Source organism: Papio anubis, chromosome 12 (assembly GCF_008728515.1).
Source record: "Papio anubis isolate 15944 chromosome 12, Panubis1.0, whole genome shotgun sequence".
NCBI classification, from domain to species: Eukaryota; Metazoa; Chordata; class Mammalia; order Primates; family Cercopithecidae; genus Papio; species Papio anubis.
Window position 1 is genome coordinate 29,768,057 of NC_044987.1, and position 12,086 is coordinate 29,780,142.

Sequence of the window (12,086 nt, forward strand, 5' to 3'; positions counted from 1 at the left end):
TTCAACACTTTGAATATGACATCCTTGTGCCTCCTGTCCTCTATTGATTCTAATTAGAAGCTAGCCATTAATTTTTTTTTTTTTTTTTTTTTTGAGACGGAGTCTTGCTCTGTTGCCCAGGCTGCAGTGCAGTGGTGGGATCTTGGCTAACTGCAAGCTCTGCCTCCCGGGTTCACGCCACTCTCCTCCTGCCTCAGCCTCCCCGAGTAGCTGGAACTACAGGCGCCTGCCACCATGCCCAGCTAATTTTTGTATTTTTAGTAGAGACGAGGTTTCACCATGTTAGCCAGGATGGTCATGATCTCCTGACCTTGTGATCCACCCTGTTGGCATTCCTTCATATATGATACATCTTTTTTATTCTGCTTTCAAGATTTTTTCTTGGGTTTTAAGTATTTCATTATTATTATTGTTATTTTTAATAGAGACAGAGTTTTACCATGTTGCCCAGGCTGGTCTCAAACTCCGGAGCTCAAGCAGTACACCAACCCTGGCCCCAAAAAGTGTTGGGATTACAGTCATGAGCCACCATGCCCAGCCCCAACATTTCACTCTATGTCAGAGTGTGGATCTCTAGGTTTATTTCACCAGGACTTCATTAACTTCTTGAACATATATAGGTGCTTTTTATTAAATATGAGAAGTGTTAAACCATAATTTATTTCAAAATGCTTTTATCTACTTTTATAACTCTAATGATACGTATCTTGGTACACTTAATTGTGTCCCACATTTCTCTGATAGTCTGTTCGTTGTTTGTTGTTTTTTTTTTTTTTTTTTTAGATTATGTAATCTTTATCAATCTATCTTCAAGTTCACTGATTCTTCTGCCTGCTTAAATTTACTATTAAGCCTCTCTTGTAAAGTTTTCATTTCAGTTATTACACTTTTCAACTCCAGAATTTCCATTTGGTTCTTATTTTCCAGTTTCTATTTCTTATAGGTATTTTTCTACTTTTGAGATATTGTCAATACATCTTCTTTTGACATGGCTGCCTTTAGTTATTGGAACATATTTATCATGTATACTTTTAAGCCTTTTCTGCTATGTTCAACATGTGGACCCCTTCAAAAGCAATTTCTTTTGCTCCTCTCCTTCTTTCATCTTCTGCATGTGAGTCACACTTTCCTTTTTCTTTGAATGTCACATACTTTCTTTGTTTAAAGCAGATATTTTTAAATAAATGTAACGACTTTAGAGACAGAGTCCCTCTACCCCTAGTGATTGATGTGTTTTTTTTGTTTGTTTTGTTTTTAGTTTGTTTAAAGTCTTGACTCAACTAACTTGGTGAAGTCTATTTTTTCCCACAGTATTCCGCCTCTGGTATCCCTTTACAGATTGTGTGTTGTGTGTGTGTTTTGTCTTTTTGCCTGATTAACTAGAGGTTGGCCCTTAGTTGGCATATGCTACTTATTGGTCAAAACTTTTGCTTAACCCTATTGATGAGTTAGGTGTTTATTCTGCAGTGTTAGATGTGTGTGAAGCACGGAGTCTATATCCCTATTTAAGAAATTTACATTTTTTTCCCCACATACAGGCAAGCACTGCTAGCTGAGATTTTCTCTTTCTGATTATTTCTGAGAGGGCGCAACCTTTGACATGTTCATAGTCTTTTCAGAATGTGACATGCATATGATGTTATTAAGACTGGCCTCCTAGTCTTAATTCCTGAGTTTCCTTATTGTGGTCATTGTTCAGTAAGTGGTTGGAGATAGTGCTTAAGACCTTTATTTCAGTAAAAGCTTCCTCCCTTTGCTGAATTACGTCTAGCTGCGGAAATGTTTTCAGTCCCATCCCTCCCTCCCACAACCCCAGATTCAGCTCTGATGGCTCCTGAGTGGAAGTAGCCTGGCATTTGTGCACAGTCTCGTTTTCCCAACCCCAACGTGGCCTGTGACTTCAGGAGGGCCTCTCTTGGCTGTCTCTTTCCCTGATTCTGTCTGTAAAACTTCTAGCTTCCTTGTCATCTTCCTTGTTGCCACTGATACCATGGAGCTATGAGCACTGTTTCATTGCTCCCCACCTATATCTGCATTGACTTTTAGAACACCCCTAGGTATAGACTTCTTCATTCTCTGTTTCATGTAAGACCAGTTTCTTCTAATTTTTCAAGTTCCTTCAGAGTGTGTGGGCCTGCCTTTGCTCCTTGGCAGGTTCTCTATGCCCCTGCATAAGAGCTGGTGGTGGGGATGGTGACTCACCTCTCTCCAAGTGATACCCTTGTTGTGAGCAGGCACTGGGGACTCAGCTGAAACAGGGAAGAGTATGATAGCTTCTGGTCCTCTCAGCTTACTCCTGCCAGTATAGGACTTTCTATACGAGATGACTAAGGTACGGCAGAGACAAAAATGAGTATTCTCTATCTGCTGTGCTTTGTGTGGAGCATCTATCCTATGAATAGACACTGGAAACAGGAAGGAAGACCCATCCTTTCTGTTACATTTCCATAATAGAACTTCTACAACACAGGGCTGGGAGAGATAAGAAATGCTGGCCCTGTCCCCTTCCCAGGTTGAAATTATCACCCCAGACTAGAAGTTGAGGGGAAAAGGAGCCCCTGTTTTCTTGACCCATCCACCTAGGGTAGTTTCTTTAAAAAGGAGATGAGAGAAAAAGTGGGAAATTGTGGCTTAAAAGCCACAGACCTCAACTATTCTGAGATTTAGATTTTGTTGAATGAAGATTCTCCATTTACTATATACTCTTAGGACAACATAGAAAAACTTTAAATGATTGTGTTTTCATTTTGTAATTTTTTCCAAAGAAATGCTGTTGGAAGTGGGTCCAACACCTTCACATCACCATTCCAGAAGCAGAGCTCACTTCATAGTGAGACACAATTTATTTGTTTTTCTTTCAGGGATCACTCTTCTATGCTGTGCTGGCCCAGACCCGGCCCTCTCCAGCCAGGAAACATAAAATACAGAAAGTCATAAAACCCAGAAGTTTGATTTGGTACCGAAATGCCATCACCCATGGGTATATATTATACTGTATGACTAGTTAAGTCATAAAATATTTCTGAACATACATACATGCCATGCAGGATATTACCTTCTAACTCAAAGCATTACTCTTACCTAACTTTGCTCTGTGTTCGTTGCATCTAGCTTTTTCCATAGTTTCTGGTTTTCCTACTGTTCTTTTTTCTAAGTATTTTGCTCCAAATTTGCTCCAGATGCAACACTTATTCAATATTTGATATGTCACATTTTTAAAAATTTATAATTCACACAGTGTGCTCATCTCTATTTGATTCTCAAATAATTTCTTAAGATTGGCAAGATAAATATCACTATTCCTACGTTCCGAATGAAGAAACTGAGGCTCATCAAGGTTTATGCCAATTACTAAAATCATTTCATAGCTTATCTAAAAGTACACTCATTGACACTTGCCATTCCTTTATCTTTCTATACTATTTTTCTTATGATTTACTATAATCTAAAATATTATATATTATACTTATTTATCTTTTTTTTTATCTCCCCCCATACACTAGAGTGTAAGCACCATAGGGTAATGAGTTAGCTCTGCTCTATTTGCTGTTGTAACCTGGACCAAGAAGATGTATGGCACACAGTAAGTATTCAATATGTATTTATTGAATGAATAAACATAATATTGAAAGAGGACTTTCTGTAATATTAGATACCTAAAAATGGTGGACAACTGGCTTCAAAATATTATAGCTGAGCAGTACCCAACTGCCCACCACTGTTCATACTTGCATGATTTCATGATGGAGTTTATCACAGTGGGTAGGAGAAAACCATCTCCAGGCTGAGACTCACTGGCTTTAAATCTCAAGTCCACACTTAGCAGCTTTGTGGCTTCCAAAATATTATAGAATCTTTTAAGCTTTAATTGTTAATTTGCCTTATAGAGGTGATAAAACATTACTTAATTAGCAAACCTTTTGTGAGGGTAAAATATGGTGATTGCTCAAATGATGCTAACTTAAGTAATAGTAATCCTTTAACCCAATATGCTATGTACAGTTGTTGTCATTATTTTACACATGAAGAATGTGATGTACGGTAAGATTAAGAAATTTGCAGTTGGGCACTGTGGCTCACGACTCTAACCCCAACACTTTTGGAGGCCAAAGCAGGCATATCACTTGAAGTCAAGAGTTTAAAACCAGCCTGGCCAACATGGCAAAACCTCGCCTCTACTAAAAATACAAAAATTAGCCAGGCGTGGTGGCATGTGCCTGTAATCCCAGCTACTCAGGGGGCTGAGGCATGAGAATCGCTTGAACCTATGAGGTGGAGGTCGCAGTCAGCACTACTGCACTCTAACCTGGGTGACAGAGTGAGCCTCCATCAAAAGAAAGAAAGAAAAGAAGGAACGAAAGAGAAATTTGCTAAAGATTACATGGCAAATAAGAAAAGAAGAAAAGAGGAAAGAAAGAAAAGAAAGAAAGAAAAGAAAGAAAGAGAGAGAGAGAGAGAGAGAGAGAGAGAGAGAGAGGAGAGAGAGAAAGAAAGAAAGAAAAGAAAGAAAGAAAGAAAAGAAAGAAAGAAAGAAAGAAAGAAAGAAAGAAAGAAAGAAAGAAAGAGAAAGAAAGAAAAGAACAAGGAGGAGGAGGAGGAGAAGGAAGGAAGGAAGGAAGGAAAGGAAGGAAGGAAGGGAAGGAAGGGAAGGAAGGAAGGAAGGAAGGAAGGAAGGAAGGAAGGAAGGAAGGAAGGAAGGAAGGGGGGAGGGAGGGAATAAAGTAAAGAGTAATATGGTAATATAACTCAGATCACTTGGACTTAAAGTTTATGGAAATGGAATTTTAATAATATATGAAGATGAAAATAATGGAATGTGAATAAATAATGAATGGAAAGGATAGATAGATTCCAGTTTTAAAATGAAGTTGTGTGTCGAAAATAATCTGGGTTTTCCAAGCAGAGAAGTAAACATAATACAGTAATGCATCCTGTAATGTTTCAGTCAATGACCAACCACATAAAGACAGTGGTCCTTTAAGATTATAATAGAGCTGAAAAATTTTTATCACCTAGAGATTCTGTGGCCATTAAGCATGCTACCCTACCATGACACATTATTCAAGTGCTTATAGTGATGTTGGCATAAACAAAGCCACTGTCCTTTCAGGAGTATAAAAGTATAGCACATATAATTACGTATGGTAAACATACTACTTGACAATAAACAACTCTGTTACTGGTTTAAATATTTACTATACTTTTTATCATTATTTAAAAGTGTACTCCTTCCGCATATATATATTTTTTAAAGTTAACTGTAAAACAGCTTCAGGCAGGGGCTATTCCAGAAGAAAGCATTGCTGTCATAGGAGGTAACAGTTTAGTGCCTTCCAGTGGGACAAAATGAAGAGGTGAAAGACAATTATTTGAGTGACCCTGATCTTGTACAGGACTAAGCTAATGTGGGTGTTTGAGTCCTACTTTTTTTAAAAAAAAGTTTGAAAGTTAAAATACACACACACACATATACACACACACATTTTAAAAATAGAGAAACACTTATAGAATAATTACATAAAGAAAGAAAATTTTTGTAAAACAGTACAATGTATTTGTATTTTAAACTAGGTGTTATTCTAAGAGTCAAAAAAATTTAAAAAGTCTATAAAGTAAAATTACAATATTACAGTAAGCTAAGTTTAATTTAATATTGAAGAAAAAATTGTTTAATATATTGAGTGTAGCCTAGGTGTACAATGTTTATATACAGTGGTGTATACTAACATCCTAGGACTTCACATTTACTCACCACTCACTCACAGACTCACTCAGAGCCACTTTCAGTCCTGCAAGCTCCATTCATGGTAACTGCCCTAAACCATGTATCATTTTTTATCTTTTATACTGTACTTTCACTGTACCTTTTCTATATTTAGATATGTTTAGATACACAAATACTTACCATTGTGTTATAATTGCCTACAATAATCAGTAGAGATACATGCTGTACCTGTTTGTAACCTAGGAGCAATAGGCTATAACATATAGCCTAGGTGGATAGTACACTGTACCATCTAGGTTTGTCTAAGTGCACCCTATGATGGTTGCACAATGATGAAGTCACCTAATGATGCATTTCTCAGAATGTGTCTCTGTTGCTAGGCTACATATGACTCTATATTCAAAAACATGGTTAAATCATCTCATTGTACTTAGCCAGTGCTATAGCAAATATTTATTGAAATAAGCTCATCTCCTAATGGGATTCATAACTAGTTTTATTAAATAGGAATTTCCATTGAAATTGCATTTGCTACTTAGGGTTTCACCAGCAAACAATATAGCCAGGAATTTAGATCTTAAGTGAATTTGAAAGTGACATATCAGATACATAGTAGATACAGTAATATATCAATAATACACATTGATCATGATTTGAGTGAATTCTCTCAGTTGTGCGCTCTCTATCTCTCTCTCTCTCTCTGTCACTTTCTTCTCTCTCTCTCTCTCTCTCACACACACACACTCTCTCTCTCTCTCCCTGTCTTATTCTTTAGTTTGTGAATGTGCACATATAGAAACTTAGGAATCTGTATGTGAATGGTTGTTAAGGTAGCTTGTCTTGAGAGTTTCTTCACTACAGCAATAACTGACAAAAGATCACTGCCAAATTGTGGACACAAACACAAAAAGAGACAAAATAAGAGAGCAAGAGACAAGATAAAAATAGAAAGAATCAGTGACACCAGTTCTACTAGGGCTGAATTACCAGGGAAAGGAGAGCAGTTCAACACATTTGCTTCAAGTCTACCACCCAGTAGCCTGGAGTAAATACACTGGGGTATTCTCTTTTCCTTTTCCCAAAATATGATCAGTGGGGTGAACTCTATGTATAGAAGAAAATAGTTACAGGAAACAGAAGAGGTGATTAGAATGCAGTCTGTAACCTTAGCCCAAATTTTTCCTCTTTATTCTCAGAGAAAGATATATACATATGGAGAGGGAGAGAGAGACAGAGAGAGACAGAGAGAGAGAGAGGATTCTTTGTACTTTTTTCCCCTATTTTCTGCCTACCAAAATTTGGACAATCCTTTCTCCTTGAACTACGTATTTTTTATTTGAATCAGATATTGATTAATGTTTTCTTTTGATATGTTTCAATCAATTCTCAGATGTGCTTCTTCTAGTAGGGTTTGTGTATTTTCACTGATTTATGATTTATATGCTCTACTAATCATCATGATGAATAATCTGTCAAAAACCACTCATATATAGTACTTGTCAGGCAAGCAAAAATATTTTAACTGAAAGAAAATCAAAACAATCAGTAACACTTTAACATTTATTGGCTCCTGTAATACTTGGATGAAGACTGTGTGTGTATACATATGCATACATATACATGCATATATTCATATGTATACATACACATGCATATATTCACATTTATATGCATGCACACATACAAAGCTGCGTGTTAGTGTAAAACCCTGCAACCATAATCTTCTGTTGTAACTTTTTTGACTGATTAAAATTTATTATGCACTACTGTGCCTCAACTTCTATATTATCAACATTGGTGAATATAAACCAGCAAGAGGGTATTCAGTAACTTAACTTAAAAGAGTTGGATGATATTGGATGCCTTTGGAGTGTTGTTCTAGCAATATCTAGAAAATTCCTGCCTTTGACTCTGTGTCACAAATGACTAATGATGCATATAGAGAATATGGTCACAAAGAAGTACAAGAAATTTGAAAACAGAAAAAATGGAGAATGATCTATTTAACCACTGCTGTATTCATGATAGTCTCTTTACATACAAACATAACACATAAAAATAACATGCATGCCTGAAACACAGTTGGCAGTCAATAAATTCTACTTAGGGAGGAGGATTTTATAGAAGATAGGAATACAGGGAATATGAGCCAGACCTAGGATCAAATCTTAGTTCAACATTTCTTAATTATGTAACTTTGGGCAATTTATACGCTATCTACAATGTTGTATCTTCTGAAAAAAATCATGCTAACAGTAACAGCCTTATAGAGTTATTCTGAAAATGAAATATTGTAAATAAAAAATTTTAGTCCCTGGATCATACAGTATCTCTTCTATCATCATCACCACCACCAATAGTTTTCAGTATTTTTACCTCATTTTTTATTAGATAATGTAAATCAGCTAAAGTTGAAAAACATCAAAATTCAGCTATCTAACCAAAGTATTATTAGGAATCAGGATCAAGTTGTCATGCCAGAGTCAGATGTATGGTAGTATTAGGAGACAGTTAAACCAAAAAGACAATAAAATAAAATAAAAAATCTCTATAAACATGGAGGAGATTTGGAGAAGGTAAGGAGAAAGCAGAGTTGGGGCACCATGCACTATAGGTAGAGGGCCTTCAGGTGGTACAGGGGTTACATGTCTATAGTACAGATATCCATCTTCAATGACCAATAATTCTCTCCTTTTGGATTCAGGTACATACTTTCAAGTTCTCTGTGTGACCTTCTAAACATCTAACTGATTTTTAGACTTGGTAATAGAAATTTACAATGGCGGTTGAAAAATTATTTCCAGAAAATCGAAGAAAAGTCAGAGGATAATCTAATGAATGAAGAAAACTTGTTCATTCAATAGTATTCTATGATAGTTATATTACAATAGTACTATCTAAACTCTAGTTTTTTAGTTCTTAAGCTTGATGTTGGAAGAGAGATACTCATTTTAATAACATTTTCTGGAGTAACAGCACTTTAAAAATGTCTTTCTATTCTTCTGGCATGTACATTTCTGAAAAGAAGTTTATAGAAATTGTTTATTCAGCTATTAAGAATTTTTTTTTTCTTCAGGTGCTATTAAGCTGTTTCTATCTATCACCGATTTTCAGGAATTTGATTATGATGTGTCTCAGCATAATGTAAACATTTTTTATATGGCTCTTTTTTTTTTTTTTACAAGTAGTGTCCAGTTTTATTTTTTTATTTTTAAAATATATTATACTTTATGTTCTGGGATACATGTGCAGAACGTGCAGATTTGTTACATAGGTATACACATGCAATGGTGGTTTGCTGCACTCACCAACCCATCATCTATATTAGGTATTTCTCGTAATGCTATCCCCCCCAGCCTCCTAATCCCTGACAGGCCCCAGTGTGTGATGCTCCCCTCGCTGTGTCCATGTGTTCTAATTGTTCAGGTACTTGCACTGGGACCACTCAAGAAAACAACTTTACGCATGGAGAAGGCAGAAAAGCAAGGCAGGATGGTGGTCCACCCTGGAAGGACATGGAGCCAAGGGAGCCTCCCACATCCAGGGAGGTGGTGAGTGAATGCTGTGGCCCTGGGAATCCATGCTTCTCCCATGGATCTTTGTAACCCTTGAGTCAGGAGATCCTCTCGTGGACCCACTCTACCAGGGCCTTCAGTCTGACACACAGAACTATGTGGCGTCTCGTCAGCGCAGCCATTCAGCTATGTGCAGAGACCTGGGCTCTGGAAGACATTGTTCAAATCCTCCTTATGAGTGAGAACATGCAGTGTTTGGTTTTCTGTTCTCATGTTAGTTTGCTGAGAATGATGGTTTCCAGCTTCATCCATGTCCCTGCAAAAGACATGAACTCATCCTTTTTTATGGCTGCATAGTATTCTATGGTGTGTATGTGCCACATTTTCTTTATCCAGTCTATTGTTGATAGGCATTTGGGTTGGTTCCAAGTCCTTGCTACTGTGAACAGTGTTGCAATAAACATATATGTGCATGTGTCTTTACAGTAGAATGATTTATAATCCTTTGGGTATATACCCAGTAATGAGATTGCTGGGTCAAATGGCATTTCTGCTTCTAGATCCTTGAGGAATCACCACAGTGTCTTCCACAATGGTTGAACTAATTTTCTTTCTTGGGGTTTGTGGAACTTCTTAGATGTGTGAGGTTATAACTTTCATCAAATGTAAACAGTTTTCAGCCATTATGTCTGCAAATATTTTTTTTCTGTCCTCACCATTGCTCTTCTGGGATTCAAACTATATGTACATTAGACAGTTTAATATTGTCCCACAAATTTCTAAGACATGGTTAATTCGCTTAGTATTTTTTCTCTTTTTGTTTTACGCTACATAGTTTCTATTTTTTTAAAAAAGAGTATTTTAGGTTCAGGGATACAAGTGAAGGTTTGTTACACAGGTAAACTCATGTCACAGGGTTTTGTTGTAAAGATTATTTCAACACCTAGGAATTAAGTCCCAGAACAATGATTATCTTTTCTGCTCCTCTCCCTCCTCCTACCCTCCAACCTCAAGTAGGCACCAGTGTCTGTGATTCCCCTCTATGTGTCCACGTGTTCTAATCATTTAACTCCCACTTATAAATGAGAATGTGCAGTATTTGTTTTCCGTTGAAGTTACCGTATTTACTCACCCTTCCATTCCTCTTCATGACAGCCACTCACACTAGCTATTTTGATTTGAGTCAGACATCTTGGCCCTCTTTCCTACGTTTTTCATATATATGTAAAAATGAACTACTTTGCATTGTGGTATCTGTTAGTGTATTTCTATGCAAATGTAAAAATGTCCTTATGTGTGCGTGATATAACACCTAAAAGTATTCCTTAAAAATAACTCTATGGCTGCCGTTTCAAATGACAATATGGAGTGGGTAGGGGTTTGAGTTGAGTAAACTGTGTTTAGTACACAAAAAGATACTTATTAGGGTATCTACTTCCAATTCTACCCTTTGGTGCATTAATTATTTATATCTATGCCAACTAAAAACATGGTCATAGTTTTAATCACACAAGACTATGACTTCTAGATTTTAACCCCTGGGACCTTATTCTATCAGGTCTTAATGTAAAAGCTTAACATTGGCCTAGGCACTTAATAGATGTGTGATAAAGGAAGAATGAATTCTTAAAGCAGGAGAAAGATACAATTCATTCAAAGTAAACTTCTGTTTTTCTGCTCATTTATCCTTTGAAAGTGTAAGCTATATGGAGGCATCTTTATCTCCCACTATGTTTTCTGACTCAGATGCATACACAGCAGGCCTCAGAGATATTGTAAGTTTGGTTTCAGACCATTGCAATAAAGCAAATATCACAATAAAGCAAGTCACAATGTTTTTTTGGTTTCCTAGCACACAGAAAAGTGATGTTTATACTATACTTAAAATTTTTTAAGTGTGCAATAGCATTATGTCTAAAAAAAATATCAATTAAAAAGAATTTATTCCTAAAAACTACTGACACAGAGACACAAAGTGAGCACATGATGTTGGATAAATGGTGACAATAGACTTGCTTAATGCAGGGTCACTACAAACCTTCAATTTGTAAAAATACGCAATATTTGCAAAGCACAATAAAGTGTGATGCACAATAAAATGAAGTATGCTTGTATAAAGGAAGGAGAGAATTAACTGGAAAATGCAATCTACTCAACAACCCTTCACATTGATTAGGGTGTTTAATTTGCACCTTCTTTCCCATGGGAGTATTGAACTCCATGTAAAGCAACTTAATGATTATTTTCAGTAAATACAGGTAACTGTGACTGTAAACAGGCTCTGTCTCCATTAATAAGAGAATGTCAGCATCCCAAGAGTCCAAAGCCATTGTATTTAATGAATACAATTGACTATAATGATTTATTCATAGATTTATCAGTGATTATAAATTATTTTTATAAACTTTGTTCAAACCACACAAAGCACAAAAATAAATCATCTCAAGATTCACTTTTATAAATTGAAAAAAATAAAATTTGCCAAAGACTTTACAACATTTGGAATGAAAATGATCACTAAATAAAGCTTAACCATGTGGCTTTTACCAAATTAGAAACATATTTTTTTAACTCAGGAAATATTGAGCAACAGCATTCCAAGCACCATATTCCATTCTCAATGGAACGTTACAAGTCAAACTATTGTTAATTATACGGAATAATATGTTGATGTAAAACGAACCTTGGATGTTCTCACTGAAAGAAAATTAAGTTGCCGTTATTTTTATTTTTATTTTTTGTAGTGAGTTTACATCTTCTTTCATGGTATTGAACAATATCACAAATAGGAAAATAAGATGCCTTGAATGTTAACGTCCCTCTTATGAAAACATCAAATAACATGC

At 36.1% G+C, this 12,086-nt stretch overlaps 1 long non-coding RNA gene across 2 annotated transcripts in view; it reads left to right on the forward strand.

The window, feature by feature from the left end:
• Nucleotides 1-12,086, forward strand: part of LOC103877861 — a 93,214-nt gene that overhangs the window by 55,003 nt on the left and 26,125 nt on the right. The window contains exons 4-6 of one of the 2 annotated variants that reach the window (XR_001895081.3): nt 2,862-2,980; nt 3,504-3,583; nt 9,152-9,556. This is a non-coding gene — a long non-coding RNA (uncharacterized LOC103877861). Of the gene's footprint in view, nt 1-2,861; nt 2,981-3,503; nt 3,584-9,151; nt 9,557-12,086 lie in introns of those variants that run through there. The other variant, XR_001895085.3, reaches the window with a different exon arrangement.